Source organism: Microtus ochrogaster, assembly GCF_000317375.1.
Source record: "Microtus ochrogaster isolate Prairie Vole_2 chromosome 14 unlocalized genomic scaffold, MicOch1.0 chr14_random_3, whole genome shotgun sequence".
NCBI classification, from domain to species: Eukaryota; Metazoa; Chordata; class Mammalia; order Rodentia; family Cricetidae; genus Microtus; species Microtus ochrogaster.
Genome location: NW_004949098.1, coordinates 6656573 through 6671086, shown reverse-complemented (window position 1 = coordinate 6671086; position 14514 = coordinate 6656573). Strand labels below are relative to the sequence as shown.

The 14514-nt window shown below is 40.5% G+C and overlaps 1 protein-coding gene across 3 annotated transcripts in view; it reads right to left on the bottom strand.

Moving 5' to 3' along the window:
* Window positions 1-14514, bottom strand: part of Ctnna2 (catenin alpha 2) — a 1150887-nt gene that overhangs the window by 373883 nt on the left and 762490 nt on the right. The gene's annotated exons all lie outside the window — the stretch shown is intronic.

Here is a 14514-nt window from a genome sequence, read left to right as displayed (position 1 = left end):
AGTTCCTCTGGTAGCTGGGATGGTATGCTGGGTAGCCCGGAACCCAAGTAAAAATTGGAGTTGTGAGACCCAGATACAAGAGTCCTTCCAACTAGATCACCCAAGTCACATGGAATTACTTTTCTTTTTTCATCCACTTTAGCTTTTGAAAGAGCAAAGTCATCAAAGCAAACATCACTTTGCTCTCCACAACGGCTGAATAATATCCTGAGCCATATATTTACATCTCAGAAATGTTCTCAGGTCTCTGTAATGTCCACAGGTCCAGGAGGGATGCACTTGTCTCCATGTTACATAAAGAAGCAGGCTCTGCTTATATGGCCCGTTTGGCAACATGCCAATCTCATTCTGTCCAACTACTAGATAGTTGTTTGAAACAAAGCTAACAACATTAACAATGACACTTCAAAAACTGGATGCTTTTCCCAGCCCTTGTCAGGCAATTGTATTGAAAACAAGTGGTTGATTCGCAGTAAATAATGTTCAAACAGGTAAGAGACTCTTTAAATGCCAATTATATTGAAATTAAGTACAGTAGATGGGTTTAAATTCTCTTAAGTAATAATCTATTTCGAAAGTGAGTTCTTATCTACACAGGATAGTGACCATATGACCACAGTCAGCCTGTGCAAAGAAATCAAGGCAGGCTGGGCCTTTCTCTGTGCCAGGGACTGATAAAGAGTGAGTCTCCTACTGTTAGCAGTTCTGGATGTAGAAATGGACTCACAACATCCTACTTTGATTTAATCTTCGGTTAAGAATTGCTCAGACAGGGGGAGAGAGATGACTCAATGGTTAGGAGCATGTGTGCCTCTGCCAGAGGACCTGAGTTTGGGTCCCAGTTCACCATTCCAGGTGACTCACAACTGCCTGTGTCTCTAGCTCCAGAAGATCCCCACACCTCTGACCTCTGCAGGCAACTTCACATAGCAACAGGCAGAAACACACTCTTACACAACGTGAAGAATAAAATATTTTGTATATATATATATATATATTTATATTTATAAAAAGAATTTTTAAATCACAAATACACCAAAACCTTCTTGTAGGATCCTTCAGAGCTTGCCCATGTTGGCTGTCTAAAGTCAGGAAGAACAGTCGAAGAATTAGAGGCTTCAGTTGACATTGCTCTGCAGGCCAGGACAGCATGCCTGTCTATGCTAAGGACTTGCTTTAAGGCTTAACTTCCCGTGAAAGGTTCAGTCACATTGCTTAACAATTTTGTTTCAAAATCTTAAGGTTCCTATCTATAAATTCGTACAGTGTTATATCACACAAATTCTCCCCCATATAAATAGCTTCAAATGATGCCATTGAAACAAGCCCCCAATACTTTTACACTGAGGATATCTTACATTCCCCAGGTGTTGTGAGTTTCTTTCCAAATTAAGAGATCCATGAATGAGAGAGGCGAAAGGGCTATTAGACATCTTATCTAATATCTCTGCTGCATGCTGAAAGGACTGGCTATTAAGGCAGTAAGTCAGAACTGATACACATATGCTGCGACTCTATGTTCACTACGCCCAAAATACACTTTGAGTGAGTTAGCTATTGAGAAATTTTATGAGAAAATTTAAAGGGTATGGGTGGGCTTGGGAAACATCTGGAGAGCAGTGTAAGACAGGGTTGAATGGACCACTTAATTTAGGATGAATGGGAGACAGAGGGCGAGATTCACCCAGCCTTCTGGGACTGTGATTCCTGTCAGAAGGAGTCAGGCTGCAGAGAGAAAGTGCTATCCCAAATATTTCATATGCTTCAGCACTTACTATGTACCCACCTCACGGCTGCCGACTCAGCAGGTGCTATGATTTGAATGTGAAATGCATGGCACAGGCTCTTGTGTTTGAGCACTTGGTCCCCGGTTGGTGTTTCAAAAGGTTGTGGAACCTTTTAGAAACTTGCTGGAAGAAGTGGCTTACTGGAGGCATTCTTGAATTTTTAGGGCACAGTTCCACTTCCTGTTTGCTCTCTGCTTCCTGACGACAAACACAATGTGATCAACAGCTTTCTGCTTCGGCAGCCATATCTTCTATGCTCTCTTGGAATTTATTCTCTTAAATTGTAAGCCAGAATAAACCCTTCCTTGAATTGCTTCTTACTAGGCATTTCATCACAACAAGAAAAGTAAGTAGTACTGCAGGTGCATCTACAGGACATAAGTGTTTGTGGCTGGATGAGAGTGGTCGAGAGAGAGAGCATGACAGACATCCAGAGCTAAAGATATAGACTAAGAGGAAGTCAGAATCTGCAGGCCAATGTAGTGACTATAGATGATCAGAATAAGCAATATTTACTTAGAGGTTCTTGAGAACACCAGCCGCTTGAAGAAAATGCCACAAGGATGTAGAAAATGACGTATTTGGATGCCATTCTAACGAGGAAGTTGGTCATCACTTGTCCCCATGACTTCACTGAGCTATGTTTAGATTGTACTGTAAAGTACAGAGAAAGTCTGAGGAACTTGCTAATGAATCTGGTCTCCCACATTCAAAATGAGGTTTCTGAATATGTGTGGTCGTTCTATTTTGTTCAATCCTTTTCCATGCAAACAGCAACAGATGGTTATAGGGGGTTGAGAGGAGTAGGAATCCAGAAGGAAGTCTAAACCACCTCCTCTCCTTTCTTATTAGGACCTTGCTGGATGAACCCCATAGAACAGAAGATGGTATGAGAATCAAGCAAGGCTTCACAGTCTCAAGGGCAGTTGCTCTCCAGGTCTTTTAATTACCCCATAAAGGATGGAAGGAGTGTGAAAAAAATCATTTTGTATCATCAATGCTAGATAAGGAAAATGGCTTAGATATTCAGTGCTTTGGTTTTCTTATAATGGGAACATGGCAGATTCTCTGATCTATAAATGGAATTAAGTCATTAAAATGCTTTGATTTACTGTCTGAAACAGAGTGATCATTTTATAAAATACTTTGCTGCTGGTGGTGAAATTGTTCATATTCGTGAAGGTTTATAAAAAAAACGGTGCATGGATTCCTTTAGGATGAATTTCTACCTCATTCACTCCAACATTCTAGTCATTTCATTTACTGTAACATAGTTTGCTTGGGCCTCAGGGCTGCAGACCATGCCGTTCCCTATGCAGGGTCTCTCAGGTCTTAAAGCTTTCCATAGTGGCCTCTTATTCAACAGTCATGTTTCAACTCAAGTGACACCTCAGAGATACTGTCCTAGTTTCATTTCTGTTGCTGTGATAAAATATACTGACATAAAGCAACTAAGTGAGAGAGAGGTTTATTTCAGGCTACAATTCAGGCTACAGTCCACCATTATTGGGGAAAGTGGGTGCAGGAACTTCAACAGCTGGTCGTGTCATGTACACAGCCAGGAGCAGAGATGAATGCATACATGCTGGCTTGTGTACTTGTGCTCGGTTCTGTTTCACTACTCATAGACTTTAGTACTTCAGCCTATGGAATTGTGAACTGAGTCTTTCAACTTCAATTAATTTAATTAAGACAACACCCCCTCCCCCAGCAGGGCGATGGTGGCGCACGCCTTTAATCCCAGCACTTGGGAGGCAGAGGCAGGCGGATCTCTGTGAGTTCGAGACCAGCCTGGTCTACAGAGCTAGTTCCAGGACAGGCTCTAAAACCACAGAGAAACCCTGTCTCGAACCCCCCCAAAAAGGACAACCCCCCAATAGAAAAAGCCATTGGCTAACCTATCACTTCTTCACTGACACTCTTTTCTTGGTAACTCTAGCTTGTGTGAAGCTGACGACCGAAGTTCACCATAATAAATACCCTGCCTAACTTTTCATGAATCAGATCTCATCTGAATTAGTCTCTTGTACATAGTCCTATTTACATATTCCCTATCTATCAAGGTTGATGATGTCTGCTTACAAATGTACATAGCCTGGTTCCCTACTGCACACCTAGAGTATGCCTGCACTGATTGTTTAATAGATACTTCTTAGCCTTGATGGTAAGTTGATTGATGGGTAGCAAGAGAACCCACACCCCCCAAAAAAATAGTTCAAATAGTATCAGTGAAAGAGCATACACCATGTTTTAAGATGGGGAAATCCCAATCAAGCATCACACAGAAGGACAACATTGACTTTATAGAAACTGAATCTCCCTATTTTTTCTTCCCCATTTTTCTCAAAGGCAAATTAAGAAGGATTTCTTTGGATGTTATAGTCAGTTTCTTTCACTTACGTAAAATCCAAAATTTGAGGGGAAGAAAAGCCACACATAATTTGGATGTGACTTGTGAGTACAAAACACACAAGTACAGCTCATTACTTCCATCCCTTTCTTCAGACCTGGGAAATGAAGAGACTCCTCTATGCTACAGGACATTTGTATTTCTTATAACACAGTTACTTGCTGAGTTCTGCTAGTCTTGCTTGGTACTTAGACAAAAATCCTGAAAACTACTCGGGGGTATGTACATGCTCTACAGATGTTTAAACTATCAATTAAAGATTAGAGAGGCAATCTTTAATCCATCAGAGAACCAAAGTCCAGTTAAGTAATGGTTTGGCAGAAAAAAAGATCATTTCAAGCCTATCTTTCCTGACCTGATTGTGTGAAATTGCTCTAACATTTAAATGGTTGTTTTACAGCCAGACCTGATTTATATTTTTTAATGTTTATACTGTGTTATTTTAATTTCAAATTTCAAATTTTTATAGGCAATGGACAACTTAGCAGAAAAATGTTATCCCCTTTCTTTCTAGCTATTCATGCTGTGAAGCAACCTGTTTTACTGTTTCAACCTGTGTTTGTTCTGTTTCAATTGTGCAGAAGGAAACCGTTTTGGCACCTTTAAAAATCAAAGATCTATCACTCACCAGGACAGCATAGCAACTGCACGAAGGGGAATCACGAGGAATAGCAAAAAGCTACAGGGCTTCTAAAATCTTAGCGGGTTTATGGATCACCTAGGGATCTTGTGAAAATGGAGATTTTTTTTTCTGGGTCCTTCTGTCTTAAATGGAGTCCAGGACTCAGTGTTTCTGACTCACTGTGGGTGACACCAACACCATTAGTTCTTGGTGTTTACAGATGATACTGCTGAAGACTTAAATAAAAATCACCTGACAGCATTTAGTATTTGCATTAGAAGTGCCATCAAACCCGTGCTGTTAGTCTTAGTTTGCAGAAACACCTGTAAGCCCTTCAAGTCCCATCAAGACAAGGAAACTATTTCCCTAGTCCTTAAGTCAAACTGACCATATGACTAGCTTTGATCATCAGCTTAGGTAGTAGCATTTGCTAGGTGATACATACTAGAAAATAAAACCATAAATGCTGAGAGATCTCTGTTGCTGTCCTTGCAAGCCTGTAGTCCTACAGGACTGTACCTGAGTTTACTTGCTGGAGAATGCAACACTGTGGAAGAAAACACTCTCACCTAGTCTCTGGCAATCAAAGATGGCTAATTACTTCCAACTACCATCTTTGAGTGGAGCCATCCTGGATTTTCCCATCTCTGGCAAACACTTGTGTAAACAACACAGATGACTCTAGTGAACCATCCCCAAAGGAAGATAACCTCAGTCCCTACACAGAAATTGGAGCTAAACAAAATCACTATTGCTTTAAGGATCCCACACTGGGATATTTTACTTTGTTGTTGTTAAAGGTGTAAGCAGTTAAGATCTTTGTGCTTAGGAGTCCCTTTCCTCCTTGCCTTAAATCTCTATTTTTTTTTACTGTTCAATAATGAAAATTGATATAAATAATTATTGAAATAGCATTTCATCGCTTTTTAAATATCATAAGTTCCCTTTTTTTCTTATTTTGCAACCTTGAAACATGGACAGTTTTGTTAAATAGTATAACATCTTTCTCCTTCATAGGAGAAATCTCAAAATTTCTTTTCAGTAAGTTTTAGATGTTTCACATTCTTCTGCCAACAGGACAAATATAGTCCTCTCTGTTGAACTACATGTCTAACCCCTGCCTTGTTCCATATCTGAGAAGGTGGCATAAGGTCTATCTATAAAGGGACACTCAGCCTGAGAAGAGACATCAGCGACAAACCTCTTGGGGCAGGATACATTTAGCACCATCATCTTTTTCCTCGTTTATCCAATCAGGCATCTCTCCAAGGGTTGGTGACTTTCACCATTTGAATTGGTTCATAAACTTATTGAGCTGAAGCACATTTTTTCTTTTGTATTCCGCTGATGAAATAACACTAATAATAGCTCCATAGTTGTGCTTACATATGAAGGGCCCTTTGCTATAAACAGTTTCACAATAATTAAACTCCCCCTATTTATCTTCCATTGCCTTGTGTTCTTCAGGGTTGAGAATTCTCAATTTGTAAAAAGGCTCTACTTTTATCTAGAGGCATTCTGCACACCGAGTAAACCCTATCTTAGTAGAAGAAAACTTTTGTTTTAGGAATAACTTTTTTGTTAAAACAAGCAGTGTGTAGGTAAAATAACTACTTTTCTCACTGCTGCAATGAAGCCCTTGACAAGCAGGGTTGGAGAGATGACTCAGTGGTTAAGTGGTTATTGCTTCTCTTCTAGAGGACCATGGTGTAGTTCCATGTACCAGCACCAGGTGGTATACAGCTACATGTAACTTCAGCTCCAAGGGATCTGATGCCCCCTTATGGCCTCGGAGGGCACTCACTCACACATGGCATATACATAAACTCACATTTTTTTACATACTATACACATAAATACAACAAATCTTAAAATCCAAATATGCTGGGCTGGATAGTTGGCTCAATGGTACAGAGCACTAGTTATTGTTGCAAAGGACCAGGATTTGATTCCCAGCATGCACATGGAAATGCAGTATCTCCCTCAGGCACCAGGCATTCATGCAGCTGTCCATCCAGGCAAAAATCTCATTTTGCAAAAAGTAACAAAAACAAATAAAACGAATAAACAAAACAAAAAACACCAGATGAAATCAACTAAAAGGAGGAAGGGTTTATTTAGGAGTCACAGTTTAAGATGGGACGGGACTTCCCAGATCTATACTACTGCCTGAATTGCGACTTCTGGCTGTGTACCATTCCTATTTAATCTTTCTTGCTAGAGCTTTGTCTCTCCTCTGACCACTACAATCGCCAAGCACTTCCCTGTGTAGCATCTATTCAGACCTTACATCTATTCAGCCCTTCAACTGCTCTTTCTTAGCAAATGGGGTGTGCTTCATGCTCTCTGTTGCCTCTCTTCTATCTGCAAGATTCAAGTTTATTGAAATCATCTTAAATTATTTCTCAGAGGAAAATGTCACTTGAAAGACCATCATTTCCACTGCAGAACAACCATTGCCTCTGGCCTGCCCTGTCCATCTTCAGTGCTAATCCATTCAGACCTATGAATTCTCGCACTTTAACAGATAGGGTGGCCTCCAAATACTCTTCTTGCTTCCAGTAGCCTTTGTTTGCCCTTTTTGTTTACAAACATCATCAGAATTTCACTTCTTCAACCTCCTATATTTGGGAACTCAAATTCCGGGTGGAAAGTCTGCTCAACCAAGCTCTAAATCCACCCTCCAGTCTCTTGGCTCCCTTGTTCACTTCTCTTTCACACCTATGGGCATGGTTATCCACACTCTTTGTACCCCAGTAGATCCCATAGTTTTGTCTGGTTTTTTTTTGCCACAAATTGGAGTTATCTTGTCCCCTTGCTGACCCTGGTAATCCACACCCCAGTTTCTTCCTGCCCCAGTGCACTCACTTGCACGCATGTGTGTTGTGCTTGTTCCTCTGTGTGAGTGTGAGTACACGCATGCCACAATGCTCCTGTACAGCTTGAAAGACCAACTTCCAGGTGTTGGTCCTTGTCTTCTTTCCAGTTTCCTGTGGCAGGGTCTCTTAACTGAGGCTTGGTATACCAGGCTAGCTTGCCTATGAACTTTGGAAAATTCTCCCATCTTTGCCTTCTATCTTTCTGTAGGGACACATTGGGATTATAGATACTTGTAATATGGCTGAGTTTTATGTGAATTCTGGTGATCCAAACACCCTCAAAAGGACTGCACAGTGAAGCAATTTTACTCATGGATCCATCTTCCCAGCCCTCTTTGTCCCCTCTGAGTTGAGTGTCTCTACCTGGCCTTGTTCAACTATCTAGATAAATCTCTCCAACAACAGTCATAGTTTATATCTTTGCCACAGCATAAACCATGCAGTTTTAGTCCACAGCTCCTCTCAGGTTCAAGGACCAGAGAAAGTATGGGCCATATTTAACTTACAGCATATTCTCAGTTGACTCTTCACTTAACCTAAAACAGACTAAGAAAAAAAAAACACAGCAGAAACATTTGACAAATAATTAAAAAGGCATTCTCTGTGGAAGATTAAAAGGCAGTTCCTGAGAATGGAAACAGTTTGCAGAAAGAGATAAAGTAATCTGAATATATTGGAATTCCACAGAGTGTGTTGCTTATGGATGCTGGGCACAGGGAATCCCATAGAAAGTAGATTCATGGAGGAAAACCATGTATAAATGGCATAAGCCTCTGTGACCCCATCTGGAAAAATCTGGGCCTTCCAGTTTTAATACTGTTGCCTATCTCCCAAGGGAATATGATGAATTTTCCATATTTACTTCAGGTTCCTTGGGCTACTGGTTAGGTAAATAATCAAGTCAGTTAATATACTCAACTCAACAGGCATGTCTGTGAACTAGCAAGTACACCTGACTTCCCTAAGAAAGACACAGGCACATTATCAGATTATGTGATAATCTCTACAGCATGTGCATAGGGTTCCTCATATCTGCCCCATTACATATACAGGTAGAAGGCAGAGAAGAGAGGCAACGGAGAGCATGAAGCACACTCCATTTGCTAAGAGAGAGCAGTTGAAGGGCTGAATAGATGTAAGGTCTGAATAGATGCTAAACAGGGAAGTGCTTGGCGATTGTAGTGGTCAGAGGAGAGACAAAGCTCTAGCAAGAAAGATTAAATAGGAATGGTACACAGTCACTCCTTCAGCTAGTTGGAGAATGGACCAAGGTGTGTTGCATTGTGTGCTCTACAGGGGTTTCTGAAAGAGAAGAGAAAGCAGAGAAAGAGCTACTGGGGAAGAAACATGCACAACCTCCCAGAAAGATACCTGGGACCATACACTGACAATGCTTTCAAAATCCCACACTCTTTGAACACCAACTCCATATCTAGAATAAAAGCATGAGGTCATGTTTCCTCAAGTGTGCAAGGTCCATACATACTACTGTATTATCAGAGCATATTTCATAAGGCCCTAAAAAGAATAACAACCTAAGCACTGAGCAAGAGGAGACAAATTCATGTACAAAATATCTCCCAGACTCCATGGTTCATTTCTGTGTTGCTGGCTTTAGTTGCCTTACTTGTCACTATCAATTGAGTTTTTTAGCTTATATTCTCTAACTTTTGCTTTTATATACACATGACACAATAATGTTGGGCAGTGCTTAGAAATGGACCAATATAAGTGAACTTTTTTTTTTCTGGAAAGACAGCTTCTGAACACCTCTGCCTGTCCTCCCCTCATGAACTCCTGCTGTCCTGTTCCTTCTATGATTGGAAGTCTGGAGAGACAAGATAGAGTGTTGCCCTTAGATCAGTCACCATGGAGTTGAAGTCTTATGTCAGATGTCAGAACATCATCAAATCCTAAGGATGAAAGGCAAAGGCAAACTGGCAGAAAGCCCTACGAATGCTTAGTGTCTTCCCTATACTGATTATAGAATCAAGCCTTATGAGAATGCCTCCTCTGGACCGGAGGGCGTGATAGACATAGACCCTGTACTGCCTGCTCTCAAAACCTAATAGGAGAGACACAATGCAGTTGAGTAAGTTTGTTTGACCAAACTCTACCACCAAGATTGAATTACAACGTAACATCTTTGTTCCTTCCATTCCTCAGTTACAAAACTAAGGAATTAATGTGGAGGAATGGGTTTCCATTTCTGGTTAGGGTTGAACAGTTCTCCAACATAATGCTTCTCAAATTTTTTGTTTTGTTGGTTTTATTTTTGTTTGTTTTTCTTTCTTCCTCCTCTTCTTGTGATAGGGTCTCTTGCATCCTACAGCTGGCCTTGAACTGAATATGTAACCAAGGGTGACCATTAACTCCAGATCTTTCTGTCTTTATCATTACAGACTGGCACCTCCCACATCTGCTTTACCTGATATGAGGGACAGAAACCAGGGCTGTATGCATCCATGGCAAGCAACCTGCCAACTGAGTTACATTCTCAGATATGTTTCCCATTTAATAAACTTACTAAATTGTTTAGGTATTATGAGTAAATGTTGGGATTGAGGAAGCCCCCAATCCTGCATTTTTTAACAAGTTCTGAGGTTACTTGTCCCAGCTTGTTTTGAATCATAGCTTTAACAGGCGTCATCTCAGTAAACTCTCCCAAATATCCTTGCAGGTAGCCATCCAGTGACCTATTTGACTGACAATGAGTATGGCGTGTGTAGAGTCACAATGACAAAACAAAACAAGTTCCAAATGGTGGCTCATGCTTACAATTACAGCACTAGAGAGGTATAAGTGGTCACCAGTTTTAGGCCATCCTGAGCTACAGAAGGAGTTCAAGTTCAGGCTGGCTACATATGAAAACATTGTCTCAAAACAAAACAAAATAAACGAATAAACAATAATGGAAATAGCAGAACAAGAATTCTAACTGAGCTAACTTTTCTGTTTTGTTTTGATTTCAAGATATTTAACAATCTTTGCCATTCTAAAATGGCCACATGTAATGTAAATGTAAATGATTGCCACACTCATATAGAATGACTAGGACCAAGAAATTAGTTAAAGTAGACAGATAGTACAGTGGTAAAGAATGAGGGACTACTCTGTATGGGATAAGGAAGGATGGAAATCAGCTAAGCAATCCTAGACGTTTGATCTTTACATTGAAGGTTAGAACAAAAGTCACCAAATAGAAGATGAAATAAAAGGTCCACCTAACATTTCAAAACCCAGTGTATAAGCCATCCCTGAACAGACTCATAAATAGGCCCAAGATATCAGGGCACTCATACTTACTTAGTTTACTAGCATTATTGAGTTCATGCATTGAGAACAACAGGGCCATTCTTCTTATTACTCCTATTGCTATCTTCTTTCAAGAGAAGCAGACAGTCTGATCAGAAGGGACTTCGCCTTTCTAATCTGTTTCCCCTAAGTAGACCTCCTGAGAGAAGTCTGAGTGTCCTCACCCCTGGGTTCCACATGCATCTGTGGTGACACTCCACATAAAGTACCATCTGTGTGGTGCATGCCCAGAGGAACAAAGAGGTTAATTCTCTCCTTTTGAAACTGTGACTCCCACCCTCCCCCAGTTTCTCTAAGTGTTTCCTTTTAAAGAAAAGCCATGGTTCACTGCTACTGGAAATTAAAGACAACAGCAGAAAGATCAAGGTCCAGGCTGGTACCGGCAATGACAGAACATTAAAATCGCTATTTTAATTTCTCTTTCCTTGAACATTGACAAAGACTATTGAAGAAAAGACAGCTATAACAGATTAATTTCATATAGTGTGTGTGTGTGTGTGCATGCTTGTGTGCATGTGTGTGCGTGTGTGTGTGCTCACTGACACTGTTGTATGGAGAGGTCAGAGGTTGATATTGAGATATCTTCCTCAATCACTTCTCTTATTCTTTGAAATATGGTCTCTCACTGAACCTTACTGTTTAATCTAGACTGCCTGGCCAACAAACTTTCTGGATCCTTGTGAGTTCAGTGCCAGTGACTAGATTACAGTACACATCACCACATCTGGCCAATACATGGGTGTTGGGGTTCTGAATTTACGTCTTCAAACTTGCCTCTAACCACCTTACCCACTCACTCCCCAGCCCCATTTCAGAATCTTCCTACTCCTAACTCGAAGACTCATAGACTCTTTGGACTTAATTGAACAAATTGGAAGTGGCTTTCAATTTAGCTGAAAGGGGTGACACTAATAATTAAATGACTGCCTCCATCTCACATCACAACGTGAAGCACCAGGAAAACATGAGAGGGCTTATTAGGTAAGGGTTGCTTTATAAGGTTGAGGAGAGAAAGAATAACAAACTAGCTTTTCCTTTTACAGGCTATACTTCTAGCTTCTCCAACTACACGAAACTTTCTCTCTTCTACCTCTCCACCAAATTTGCCTTGACAATCAGAATCATACCCTGAACACTCCAGACTTCTTTCTGATGTGCTAAAATAATATTTTCAGTACTTACCCTTTTTGACACCAGACTAGAGAGCCAGGCTTCCACTCACAAACCCATGTTTGCATGTAGGTTTTAGAGTGTATGTTTGATGCATACCTAGCTTCTAGAATTGATGGTATATTACTTCAACAAGATTGACCCAATCTCCTACCTTACACAAATATGCCAACTATCAACAGGGATTTTAAGATATGCAGAACACTGCTCTCTTGCTACCCAACAAATGAAGAATACATTGGGCAACACAAATCTGTAGTTATCCTTAACAAAGAACTTAACCAGGAATATGGTGGTCACATTACTGCTTGATGGGTTAAGCCTTCTCATAAGACATGCAAAGAGGAAAGACAGGCAAAGATAACTGAGGTAAGTACATTTCTCCCGCATTTCAATATCTTGGGTGCTTAGAAGAATGAAATGAAAATTTGTGAAAAACAGCCATATCAACTTGCTGTGGTGACTCAAAAGTTGTCGTTTCTCAACTCAACTTTGCTGAAACACTTGATTCATGTTGTTCTTATTTAACCTAATTTGCATTGATTTAATCAGTGCTGGTATGCTTTAAATACATAATAAATTGGGATTCTGCAACTCAGAAGACTTAGAATAGCTAAATTTCAATAAAGCTCATTTCAATCTGTTAATGTATACAGCTCTGCCAAGGGATTTAAGAGGATAGAAAAGATACAACTTGCCACATTAGAGGTGAGAAGGGCTTAAAGATATCATGCAGACAAAATGATTTGCAGCAGAATAGCATGAAAAACTATATATATGCATAAATACACACACACACACACACACACACACACACATATATATATATATATTTCTTAATTACAGCCTAGAAGCATCTTCTACACTTTGAGTGCCATACTTAGAAGAAAACTCACATATAAATGCAGTGCATTTAATTTTATTCTCTTTCTTTTTTGCTAACACGCAACTCTTCTCTGCTTCTCTGTACCAGCTCTACAAATCAAGTGACATCCAAAGTAGGACCTCTTCTTGCCCATTTGGCAGCCTCTCTCATCCTTTTGCCAAGCTGCATGCATTATAAGGATTTTCTTCCTAGCAGCCATGGGGATTGGGTGCCTTATGCTCACAGTACTTGCTGAATGGCTGGCCACTGTTTACCTCTGCTTGTGCCTGCCCAGCCCTGCTCCTCCAACCCTTTAGAGTTTATGGCTCAATCAGTCGGCATGCTGTCAGAAATAATTGTTTTGGCAAGGGGTAAAACCACTTGATGATGAAATTGTTTCTTTGTCTGTTAAAGTGCTCTGCAGCAACTCAGAAGTGCCAAGGGCCCAGTCCAGAGCTGAGTTGGAGGCACAGTGAGGACCAGTGACCATCTAGACTGGCAAAGGAAGAACACAGCTCTGAGCAGGAATGGCAAAGATCTATCTGTGTCAGTAAGAAGGTATACGACCTTGAATAATCTCCAGATGTCTCTGGCCTCAGTTTCATCATGTGCAGAATGGAGAGGGTTGATTTTCTAATGTCTCCTTAGCTCCTAAGGCAGCATGTGATGTCTAGGACATTTCAGATTTGTGTTCTTTTCAATTAAATGATGCATCTTGGAGATGAATGACCACGGCAGAGCTCAGAGGAATACAGAATGGAATGATTCATACCCTTGTTCATATGACTTTTCCTGAAAAGTGCCACCTGCCTTTGGTGACCTCAGTTCTACCATTGGTCTTTTCAACTTTGCTGTTAAGGGCCAGTCTAGTGACTTGACCAGTCACTACTTTACCTGGTAGATCTCCCAACCCACCATCACTCCTAGCAAAGTAATAGGGACAGATAATGCCCATTTATTTAGAGCTCATTAGAGGCAGAAATGACAGGAATGTAAAAACAATAAAATGCCTTAACTTGTGACTCCCCACGACACAGGCTTACTAGTCATCTTTGAGGATGTTGTTGCTCTTTTTTTTTTTTTTTGCTGTTGTTTTCTTTTAAACAGATAATCACAGGTCTCTGGCAATAGGATAGATTCCTTATAGACCAGTTGTGACTGGAGGGTTACTTAATTGCTGTATGAACTCCTATCTATGAAGCATTGAGGGTAGACAATTGGGCACGGGCTTTTTCTGGTATTCCGGAAAAGGAGCATTTTTCTGTATAGTCACAAGGCTGAATTAGAGATGAGGGGACGAGAAAAAGGTTTCCTTATCTTTAAACTACCTCTTTTCTACATATTTTCTAGTACATTCTCCAAAGGTTAGACGCAATCACCGTGAACAGCACGTGTCTGTGTTAGCCTCTCCTATGCCATACAACAGCATCTTTATCCCTGCGGGCAGTGTGCTCCAGGGACAGAGT